The sequence below is a fragment of the Oryzias latipes genome, chromosome 4 (genome assembly GCF_053564925.1).
Source record: "Oryzias latipes strain Hd-rR chromosome 4, Olatipes_Hd-rR_3.1".
Classification (NCBI taxonomy): Eukaryota; Metazoa; Chordata; class Actinopteri; order Beloniformes; family Adrianichthyidae; genus Oryzias; species Oryzias latipes.
The window spans coordinates 12,942,762-12,954,523 of NC_136240.1; the positions used below are offsets into that span (position 1 = coordinate 12,942,762).

Below are 11,762 nucleotides of genomic sequence, written 5' to 3' on the forward strand. Positions count from 1 at the left end.
TTTTAAACAACTTTATTGAACAAAGCATAAGCATACAAAATCCAGCATCAAAGACTCAGAAAGAGCATCAGCAGTGATAGTCAATGTCATCAATCCAAACTTATTGAATCATTTCAAGAAGAAAAAAATAATAATAATAAAATAATCAGAAATATATCCAAAATAGAATATGCTGATAGAAAAATAAATTATCTTAAAATATATAAAAGGGGATTACAAAATAATGATAATAATAATATTTATAATACAAAGTTTTCTTAGAGGAGGGGATTACCTATCAAACCAAAAAAGCACAAATTATTTCAGTGTTACTTGCTTTGGGTGTATTAATTTTTTTTATATATTCATAAAACTGGAGCATCTCGAACTTAAATATGGTGAAGTTGGGAGTTGTTTTTTTTATTCTGCACTTATGAATGTAAAATTTGGAAAGGAGAAGTAACAAATTAATACTTTTTTCTACTTTTTTATCATCCGAATTAAAATATGCAACTATTTGTTTCAAATTTAAAGCAACGTTACAGTTAAATTTACTGTTTACAAAGCATTCTAATTGGTTCCAAAATTCAAGGGAAAGTTTACAAAAGTAGAAAAGATGAAGAACTGATTCAGGGAAATCAATACAAAAACTACAATTATTTTCTATATTTGAGAATTTGGATATAAACATATTTGTGGGGTAAATGTTATGTAGAATTTTTTTGTGTATTTCTTTAACTTTGTTATTTATACAAAATGTATCTGGCAATAACCAAGCTTTTTTCCAATTTATATCATTTAAAAGGTTGTTCCAAAATATTTCTCCTTTTGGTGTGATATGTCTTTTTTCACTTAAGGTATTCCGAATATATTTATTGTTGCATTTTTTATTGAGAATATCAATGCCATTAATCATTAAAGGAGAGTCAATTTTAGAGGCGTCTTGATATTTAAGGTGAGACGTCATCAGCTGAATTAATCCTAAAGGGAGAGCTTTCATTACACCATTAAATTCTTTGCTGGTTACTGGAAAACACATTTTATTTAGAAATCTGCCATAATCCAAAATCGTACCATTCTCGTCAAAAAGATCCGAAACATAAATTATTTTTTTGTCAATCCAGTTTTGTTTAAACAAAGATTTATTTTGTATTGTTATGTCTTCATTGTTCCAAATTATACTTTTGTGTGGTGAGAAATTGTGATTATAACATAACTTCCAAGCAAGAAGAGCCTGCTGATAAAAATTTGAGAGATTGACGGGAATCTTTTTGATATTATAGTTACATTTTAATAGAAATTGAAGGCCACCAATTTTATTAAAAATATTGAAGGGGATGAAATACCAAATTGAATTTGAGTGTTGAAGGCATTTTTTAATCCAGTTAATTTTAAATGTATAATTCAAATCAGAAAAATTTATGAGTTCAAACCCTCCTTTACATGAGGGGGCATAAAGTTGTTCTTTCTGGAGATAGTGACGTCTATTTTTCCATGTAAAGTTAACTAAGAGGTTATTTATTTCTTTGGAAGTTGAATCAGGAACAAATAAAGATAAGGCAGGATAAACTACTCTTGAGATCCCTTCTGCTTTAGTCAAGAGGATCCTGCCAAAAATAGATAGATCTCGTTGAAGCCACATATTCATAACATCCTGCATTTTTTTAATTCTCAAGGAGAAGTTTTGCTTTTGTCTAGATTTAATGTCTTTAGTTATACTAATACCTATATATGTAACTACATCTTTAATTGGGATACTATGAATTTTTTCATATTTTACGTTTTTAATACTTAATATTTCACATTTTCCTAAATTAAGGTGTAATCCGGAAGCATTTGAAAAGGAGTTAATTGTGCTTATAGCAAGGTCAACTTGGTTTCTGTCTTTTAAGAATAATGCAGTATCATCTGCTAGTTGTGTTATTTTGATTTCTTTCTGAAATATAGATAAACCTAATAAGTTTGGACAATTTTTAATTCTTAATGAAAGTAGTTCTGCAACAATTAAAAAGAAAAATGGAGAAATTGGACATCCTTGGCGTACTGATCTATTTATGGAGAATCTTTGGGATGTATTAGGATAAAGAAGAATAGAGCTGCTAATGTCTTTATAAAACATTTTAGCAATAGAAATGAAATTTTCCCCAAAGCCAAATAATTTCAGTGCATTATAGAGAAAGGGATGTTCTACAGTGTCGAAAGCTTTGTAAAAGTCTAAAAAAAGAATGAGTGCTTCAGAATCAATGTGTTCTGAATAGTCTAATAAATCCAAAATTAACCTTATATTATTGCTAATATGTCGATTTTTCATAAAACCAGATTGAGTCTCGCTAATAATTTCGTGTAGATTTTCAATCGTTGGGCATAAACAAGAGCTAATATTTTATAATCCACATTCAAAAGAGTTATTGGTCTCCAATTTTCTATCATAACAGGGTCTTTATTTGGTTTGGGTATTAAAGTAATTAAACCCTGTTTCATTGTAGATGTCATTTCTTGTTGTACAATGCACTCTTTGTACATCTCCATAAGATGAGGATTGATAACATCCCAAAAGTGAAAATAAAATTCTTTAGAAAGACCATCATTTCCTGGAGATTTCCCATTGTTCATCTTTTTTAAAGCATTAAGGGCTAAAAGTGCTAGCATAGCGAGCAGCATCATCAACTGACTCAGAAAAACCCATTACTCCATTGGTGAGAGCTATACATAATAAGTTAGTAAATTCAAAATGGCGGCTTTTCTTGTTATTTTATCTCCATAGCAACCAGTTTATGTTTTGGTCCCCTCGGGAGGACGAACAGATTGACGTCAGTTTCGGGCAAATCGGTAAAAGTAAACTTTTGTCGTCCTTAGCAAAAGTGGTTTTATGCTAACCACGCCCACATTCCTTATATGTCCATATCCAGTGTTTTTCAATGTATGCAGTTTCAGGCATTATTGCATGCATTCAAATTTCACAGTAGTCCTTTGAAAAACATAGGAGTTGTAACAGTGCGCCACTTTGCTAGCTCGCCACGCGCACGCCGTTCAAATTCTCCAACTTCTAATTCCAACATTTTGTCCAGAGTAGCTGGCCGTTGATGCCCGAAAAGTTACGAGACGATTGATGAAAATTCCAACGACGAGTTTTCGTTTGTATCTGGTGCTAAAGGTGCTTTTTTGAGAAAATTACAGATGGCGGCCTTTTCCCAAGGTCAAAGGTCAACGACACTCCTGTGGTGTTTGTAGACTGGAGCTGGCAGCAAGTGTGTGCAATTGCGTGAAAATCGCTCAAACAAAAGTGTCGATTCCCCATATCGTGAGAAAACACGAAAATCGCCAATTCTCAGAGTTCGCCACAAAATGGCCGCCAAGCCGTAGGTCGTGTGGCCGCGCCGTAATGATTTCAAAACTTCTTTGGGATAGCCCCGACACGTGTGTTTTGGTTTCGCGACTGTATTTTGAAGTACATTTTGTTGGGCCCCATACGCGATTTTCGGCCCATTCATTTTTTTGACGGGATCGCTGGCCGTGATGTCATCGTCTTCGGGGGGGTGACGTTGACTTTGTGGAAAATTCCTTTGCAATTTATCCCAGGTGTGTGCACGTTTTGGTGACTTTTCGAGCATGCGGCGGGGGTCACATTCTCGCTGAAAGGCGGCGAAGTCGTCGTTCCAACTGCGAAAACAATATGGTCCTTGCAGTCAGTGACTGCTGCTGCGGGCCATAATAAAATTCAAGTGACATTAAGTTTCTGTTTAGGATTTACCAGCCCAATTAGCTCCTCACAGTCACTGTTCTTTCCCCCCCATACTGTAAAAATGCTATGAATCACACATTCCTAAAAAAGAGAGAAAAGAGAGGTCCAGTGTAACACCACCGCCAGTGTTTTCTTTTTTTTTATTCAAATGATATGTCAAGCTGTTTTTTATTAACTAAATGTGCAGTTTCCTCTGGTTTTTTTTACTCTGAGCTCCTGAACTTGTAATACATGTGGTTTTGCTCATAAACAAACAAAAAAAAAAGAATATCTTTAGGAGTTTAGAAGAGAGAAAGAAACCATAACAACATTGTTTGTTAATGTCAGGCAATATTAATAAAGTGAATCCTTATACACTCCACACACCAAATAAATGGCTACCCCCTTGGAGCTCTTTATTGGTCCATTAGTCTTTAAGCGACAACAGCTTCTTCCTGTCTCCCCTCTTTGGAGGCTCATTCCTTTCAGAGCTTACCACATCCATCCATCACCTTGTGTCTGCATGGTGACCACACAGCTGACAAAGCTGTTGATGCTACATCATATTTACTTTCTAGCTAAAGCAATAAACATTCTACCATTTCACTAATTTCTTTATTCTTGGGGATTGAGTATATTTATTCCACAACTCCACTTATGCATGTTTTAGTGCTTTTTTTTCGTCTTTAACTTCCTTTTTTTTTGCACATAGACATAATGTTCCTTCTGGTACTTTGATTTACTGACGTATGGGCTCAGTCATGCATAGGCAGCTCTGCAGAGTGCTTCAAAAATGAACATGCAAAATTCAGGCGAGACGAGATCCTTTTAGTCAGCCCAATTAATCACCTGACAGCATCCTGTGAGGCCTTAAGAGCTGCACAAACACAAAGTCAGACTCCTGGACATCTGACATCCTTATCAGTGTGTGACCTGCTCCTAATTTTTCCCCATTTTCTTTCCATTTCTCAGCTTCTGCTGGCTGCCCCCTGTGCTGATTGAAATGCTTAAAACCTCATTTAAGACACAATTAGCCTTTAGCCCATCCAAGTGTAGTCACCAGCAGGGTTTTTTTTTTCCTTTCCTCTTTTGTGAACTTTTTCTTATTCATTCGCTGATAAAAATCATTACGGAGGCAACTGACAGGGGAGTTTTGATCATTTACACAAGAAAACAGCTTTTAGCAGGCCCATTATTAAACTGTTAAAACTCTACCTTGATGCTACTGCGGGATTATCACCAGGCCTACGTTTTTTTTTAATGCATTCTTTGAAGGGAGTTTTTTTTTTTAATTACGCTTCAGTGAAGTGACGTTCGCTGCAGGAAAAAAAAATCATCTTTCTGAGGTTATTTGTGTGAAGAAAATGAGGATTCTCAATCGTTTCACTTTGCATGCGAGTCACAACATCATACTGCGTCTGCAGCTGCCTCCAAATGCATTTTTGGGTAAATCTCCTTCAGCTAAGGGAACAAAGTGCAAGCCAGAATGTGTGAAAATGTCATTTTTTTTCAGAAGAATTTCATTTACCTGCCAGATTATATATTTTTTGTCATCAGTTTAACAAGATTGTAGCTTGTTACAGGCTGCCTGAGAGTCTAAATTTAATGCAGTTAATATTCTTATCATGGTTTTAGCTTCTGTTGCTAAGAACCTGTTACACTTTGGAAAACAAAATATGTTTAAGAGACCATGAAATCTCCAAAGCTTTAGAAATAAATGCCTGTTATAATATGAATAGCTGTGGCAGTTAAATTGGGTTTTAACTTTTGTTAACAAATTTGCATAGAGAATTTATTCTGGATTTCCCAATTAGCTGGATTACCGGGAAGTGAGGTTTGTTTGAGGAGCTTTAAAAGGGTGGCAAATACATTCTCCAAATTATCTTCAAGTGAAGAATTCAAAATGATCACAGAAACCTTTTTCTAAAAAAGTTCTTAATTATGCAATGATATGTGAGCTTTTAACCCATCCTCTTATCTGTTATAATTCAACGTTAAAAAACCATGTAAAATTTTTAAATATGTATGTTTTTTTTAGTAAAATACTTGGCAGTTTGACAAGCCCCAGTAGAAATTTGCAAATGCCTCCAGAACCTCCCAGACTGTGAACAGACAACATTTTGTGTGCCGGTCAGCGTCACGTAGAGCTCTGCAGGGAGCTGCTCTGAATGCTCCTCTTTGCTTTGGCACTCATCGGTCTTCATATGCTGCAGCATATTTACGTCCTCTGCAGAGCTACTCACAATATTGTGCAACTTCTAAACGAATCTGTGTTGAATAAATAGCTAAGAAGAAAACTGGTGGTCAATTTTTGGTATGAGATCAAACTCTTCATCTGTGCCAAAAAAAAGAAAGAAAAAATATTTGAATGGACTTGCAACAGTCAGATCTTGTACTGATCTGCAGCCCTGACATCTAGGTTTGGTGTTTTATTTTGAAATGTTGTTTCCTATGCGGTTCCAGTCAGCTAGGATTGATTGATTACATTCACCTGTGTTTTGTCTCCTGCTTCCATACTTGTTTGTTTCTCCTGTTTAGCTTTTGTGTCTAGAAAGTGAGGTTGCGATCTTAAACTCTAAAACTATGAGTCTGAGACATTGTAATTTAAATCCTATCATGTCAAGAACTTTGTACCACGGAGCCACATTTTGATCTGGAATCGTGACTCTTGTCGTGTCTGTGGTCTCTTGATTCTTGATTCTACACTGTCGTGTGGAGCTGTACTAAAGAACCAGGACTGGATTTCAAGACTTTCTTCAACTGCATTTATCCTCACTGGCTCTTCTGGAGTTTGCCCACCTGGGGCCGACTGATTGGTCAATCTTCACCTAGATTTCTCCTCAGCTCTACTTGGTTCTCGTCGTGTTTCTCCTTTCTTCTCCATGCCTCTCCTGGCTCAAGCGTTTGTCCTTGACATCTTCCTCTCCTTCACCTGGTCACAGTGTTTGCAGTATGTATGACTTTTCGTATTGAACATTTCTTGTGTTGTCCATGTTTCATATTGTTGCATGATTGTTTCACGACGAGGTGCTGCGCCGCTGCATCGTCTCAACAATCAAGTTTTAATTGGTTCAAATAAATCTGTTTGTACGAAAACTGTAGTTCTGTCCATCCATTGGCTTTATGTATGACAGGTCAGTACAGGTTGTTGTTCAAGAGGCAAAACATTTTGAGGCGTTTTCGAAGTTTGTTCTATTTCCATAAGGTAGTTCTATTTTGTATTGTTTTCATCAACACCATATTTTGGTTCTGATGCACAAAGAATGAATCTTTTACAACTTATTCTATCAGCAGCAAAACAATGCATAATCTGAAGTTTTTATTATTTTATTTGCTATTCTATTACTGTTGAAATTGTTGAAATATTTCTGTTTTTCTAACCCATGAGAACCCAGACCCATTTTTCCTTAAAATGAAAACTATGTGGGATAATCCACAGACCAGTGGAACCATACAACATATTTCATCACACTGAGCTCCCTATGGGTTATTTTACATATTGATATTTAATTTTCCTTTAGAAAATGGAGAGTTGGTTGAAGACTGCACACAGATTAGTTCAAATCTTAAATAGCAATCCTTAAAGTCCCCCTCCAATCATCCTTTGATCTGCTTTTAAAGCATTTCAAATGGAATTTTAATTATCACTGTGCTGTTTTTAGCCAACATAAAAAACTGTCAGGACATACTTCCTGAAGTTTTCATCAGAAATTCGGCTCTGATTCAGTGGAGTAACCCCGCCCCCCTTCAGATCATCCATCCAGTCGTCCATCAGAATGGAGTGGACCTGCTGATTGTAGCTTCAATGTCACAGCCACAAGCTTCCAACAGCCTTTTTTTGTCTGCTCCTGATTCACTGCGATTTGAATAAAGCAATACTTAGAAATGCAATTTTAAGACAAATTTTCTTTATATATGTCCTCTATTTTGAGAAAAAAGCCACAATAACATGTTAAAAACACAATTTTCAAGTGGGTGTTTAATGAACATTCAAGAATCCATCTCTCACAAATAAATGACACTGGTTTTACTCCAATCGCTTTTCTTTTTTTTTACAGTTTCCAAACTGCCACAGTTTGTGTTCCTGTCACAAATCTGTATGGGGTCATCCACCAGTTGGCTGCCTGTGGTCAAAGCTTCCTTTTTCTGTGGACCCTACCTCGAGGCTCGTTCGCCTATTCGACCCATCACGATTCCTCCCCGATTCTCCAATCTAAAAATGCTCTGACTGCTGTCAGCTGCTGGTAAGCATCACTCATGAGTGCGTGACACAACACCATTAAAAAAGATTCTAAGAGATATATAGCAAGCTGCCAAAACAGCGGACAGATTGAACTCTGCAGCTCCTCATTATGTGTTCCTATACCTCCTCCACCTGTCTAATGACTTCTATTTCCTGTTGCTGAGCAAGATGTGATTATTCTGTGCACACTAGGAAGTGGAGAGCTGCATTAGGGCAAAACTGCATTTGATTGTGCTTGGAAGGATCAGCTTCTGTAAGGTATAGGTACCGGCCTGCCACCACAGAAGAAGACGGTAAAATTGGAAGGGATTTGGAGGGCTGAGTAGGAGCTCACCGAAAAGAGAGGAAGAGCTTTGCCTCCCCCTGTTTCTGGGATGTTCCACAGATCAGACAAAAGAAAAGTCAGGTGTCTCTTGTAAAAGTTTTATTCTAGTAAAAATGGAAGATAAAAGTTGATCGTCTTGCCCGAATGTTTTAGACTATAAAAAGAACCTAAGATATTAAAAAAAAAAAAGTTTTAAAGCCCCAATAGAAGGCAATTTTACTCATATTTTAAATAAATTTGGAGCACTTCTATGTACAGTGGTCAGCGCGCTCGCCTCACTGTCAATACAAATTCTGGATGGAACATTTCCGGGTTGAAGTTTACATGTGTGGGTTTTCTCTGGGCACTACGGCTTCCTCCCGCTAGATGTGCATGTGAGTGTGTGGCTCCACAACAGACTGGCAACCAGTCCACGGTCGTACCCTGATGTCGCCCAACAGCTGTGATGGGCTCCGGTAGCCCCGAGACCCTAAAAGGCTTTCAGCTGCTTCTGAAAATAGAAGGATGCTATTTGATAACTAAAAATATTCGACTGAGCGCAAACTAAAATTTTCCTGAGGTGATCACCATGAGGTAAGTGGAGTGAAGAATTCAGCTCAGGTAACCATTGCAGCCTTGAACTCAGCTGGAGATTAAATCCCTCAGGCTACTTGAACCTTTTCTGGTGCAACATGAGCAATCCTTTAACCTAAACTGTTGTCTACCCCACTGCACTATGGATAAAAGCACTTGTTAAACATTGTATTTTATTTTTTTAATATTGCTTGAATATCGTTTTCCTTGTTTGGAAGATTGAAAGGACTCCTGCTCCAAAATCGTCAAAGAGCAATCACTGTGTATTTTCCTTCAGGTGCAAGTCTGACTGTATAGAAATGATGAATGGGGAAAAAAAATTAGCTTGGAGACATGAAGCCAATGAAGAAACTTCTTAAGGTGCAATGCAGCTGACAACATGTAAAGGCTGATTCCAGTTTTCTCATGAACAATGGGAGTAGTGGTGCCATCAGCTAAAATCCCTTCTTTTGATCTTCAGGTTTTTACTTTGGAAAATAATTGCACAAATTGAACAGACACTGAGAATATCAAAAGCTAAATTCTGTCCAACTCACCTTTCAAACTGAGAGTATTTTTAATTCTGACAGGACAAAAGACAAAATCCGAGCTTCAAAGCATCAGTTCACAAATCAATGAGGGGCAACCTACAGACTACCAATGAGGTGACATCGGGACATCTGTCAAATGGCTAGTAGCAAATGTCATTTGACGTCTGACATTTGACAGATCATTTTTCAGAGAGAAACATCTAATCCATACTGAAATCGATACTCCATGTGAGTGCAGCTATTGTTGTTGGAGCTGTCCTGCTCATCTTGGTTTTCGGAGCTCTGAATCATCCGCTGCTCGCTTGCAGACGACAAGCCTGTGGCAAGGAAACTGAAAATGAAAACATCATCTGAAACATAGGGCTCAAGTGCTCTTGGGGAGAAGCCAGTTTATACTCACCTGTGTGTCTCACCTATCTGCTACCACCCTCCCTTCCAATCACAGCCTCCAATTCATCCAACCCCACAACCTTGGTAAGTGAAACGAGAACATCTTCTCATCTCTGCTGCAAGTTTGACTTTTATACTTTTTAGTGCGGAGTTTTTAAACACCTCATACTGAACACAAGCTTGTTTGTGTCCATTTAGGAAGTGAGATGAAAAAGTGCAGCTTTTTTTCAATCATAAGATAATTTATATGATCAGTCTTTATCTTCATTCCAAAACAGTTCTGTAAAAGTTTTATGTTAAATACTCAAAATGTTGTAATTTGAGTAATTACCATTTGTCCTATTTTCACTTGCTTATCAAAGACACATTCACTGGAAAAATCTACCTTCATAGCTAAAATGTTGTTCAATGTATTGCTTCACTGTTTCTGTGAGTCAAAAATATTGTTTCTGACTTTTAGCGTCTATACGAGCACCACTGCACATCTATTTACTAACACAATCACCCCACGACTGATGGACTGTACAAAAAGGACAAAAGACGAGTTTGTTTAAGCAAAACAAATTGATTTGTTGCACTGTACTCCCTGGATACAAGTATTTAGTTTGCCCATGATTTGGTTTATACTTTTTGTTTTTACATCATGGTCAGTGTGGGTTTTGTGCATGAGAAAAACATTGAAAGAATATTCTTTTTTAGCTAAATAGTAACTAAAAACACACTTACTTATCCTGGTGAGGTATAGTAAAAAAAAAAAATCCTCAAATAACTTCAACTTTTCTTCAACTGATTGGATTGGATTGGATTCTGTAGAATAACATGATTTCTTTTAGTTCCCCTGCCAAAATATGTAGAGTACTTGTATTTTTTCTTTTTTAAATTGAGAACTTGTTGCTTATAGGAGTTTTAAGCACTGTGGTATTTAGCTTCCAAATTTCAAAGGTAACACAGTTGCATGTGATTTTGATTTGTTTGTAGTCAATTACAGGTTTTGTGCTGTGGTCTATTTGCTGTAAGGAGGGTGCAAGCAGGACAGCAGAGTTTAACGTAGATCTGTTGTGATTAGATGTTGATACGGCTTCAAATCTTTCACAAGGAAGACTCTGGCCATCTGCGTTATTTTCCTGTGCTTCCTTTGAACTTTTTCCTTTGGATCCAGTTTTTCTTGTTAGTTGACCTGCTCTGCCAAAAATTTCAAACTCAGTTCCAATCACAAATGTGTTACATGAGACTGATCTAGTGAGAATAAATGGATGATTGAAGCAATTAGTGGTAAAGACGGCTAAACCCATTACTGTGCTTTTTTAAGATATTCTCCCACTTCATTCTGACTGAGTTGAGATAAGAAGTGAGACTTTAGTCCAATAAGGCACACTGAGGTGCGTGACTGAACACGTAACATTAAATAACCAAAATCATTTCATTCATTCATCTTCTTCCGTTTTGTCCCTTTCGGGGTCCCGGGGCTGCTGGAGCCTATCCCGGCCACTCGTGGGCGAAGGCAGGGACACCCTAGAGAGGTCGCCAGTCTGTTGCAGGGCCACAATCACACACCCAGTAACCAATTCACATATGAAGCATGTTCCCCCTTGAAAAAAACCCACAAATGCACGGGGAGAGCATGCCAGGACTTTAACCGGGGGCCTTCTTTCTGTGAGGTAAGAACACTGCGCCACCAAAATCACAATTGATGAAAACTCAAAATGTTAAAACTCCATAAACTTTCAGGTTTTTGTTTTGAATAAAAAAAAAAGTCAAAGTAAACATCGGTGTGTTACATGACAGACATTTTCAGGTGAGAGGTTCACCTGTTAAGCAAAAAGCACAAGTGTCATCATCTCATCATAACGGCTCTTATCTTCCCACTTCAAAACAAACATCCTCTTGAGTCGCCTGATTCAGCGGGGGAACGTCCTCTCTGTGACAATCCTTTTGTCACGCTGATAAAATCACACCTGTTAATGTCAGGAAATCCAGCTCTTCCTCGTTGATCTTTCTTCA

The 11,762-nt window shown here is 37.3% G+C and overlaps 1 long non-coding RNA gene across 1 annotated transcript; it reads left to right on the plus strand.

The window, feature by feature from the left end:
* Nucleotides 1-5,933: 5,933 nt before the first annotated feature.
* Nucleotides 5,934-11,020, plus strand: LOC144992022 (uncharacterized). Its single transcript, XR_013655727.1, has 4 exons — nt 5,934-6,650; nt 7,759-7,944; nt 9,680-9,845; nt 9,960-11,020. It is a non-coding gene; the product is annotated as an uncharacterized LOC144992022 (long non-coding RNA).
* Nucleotides 11,021-11,762: the final 742 nt, after the last annotated feature.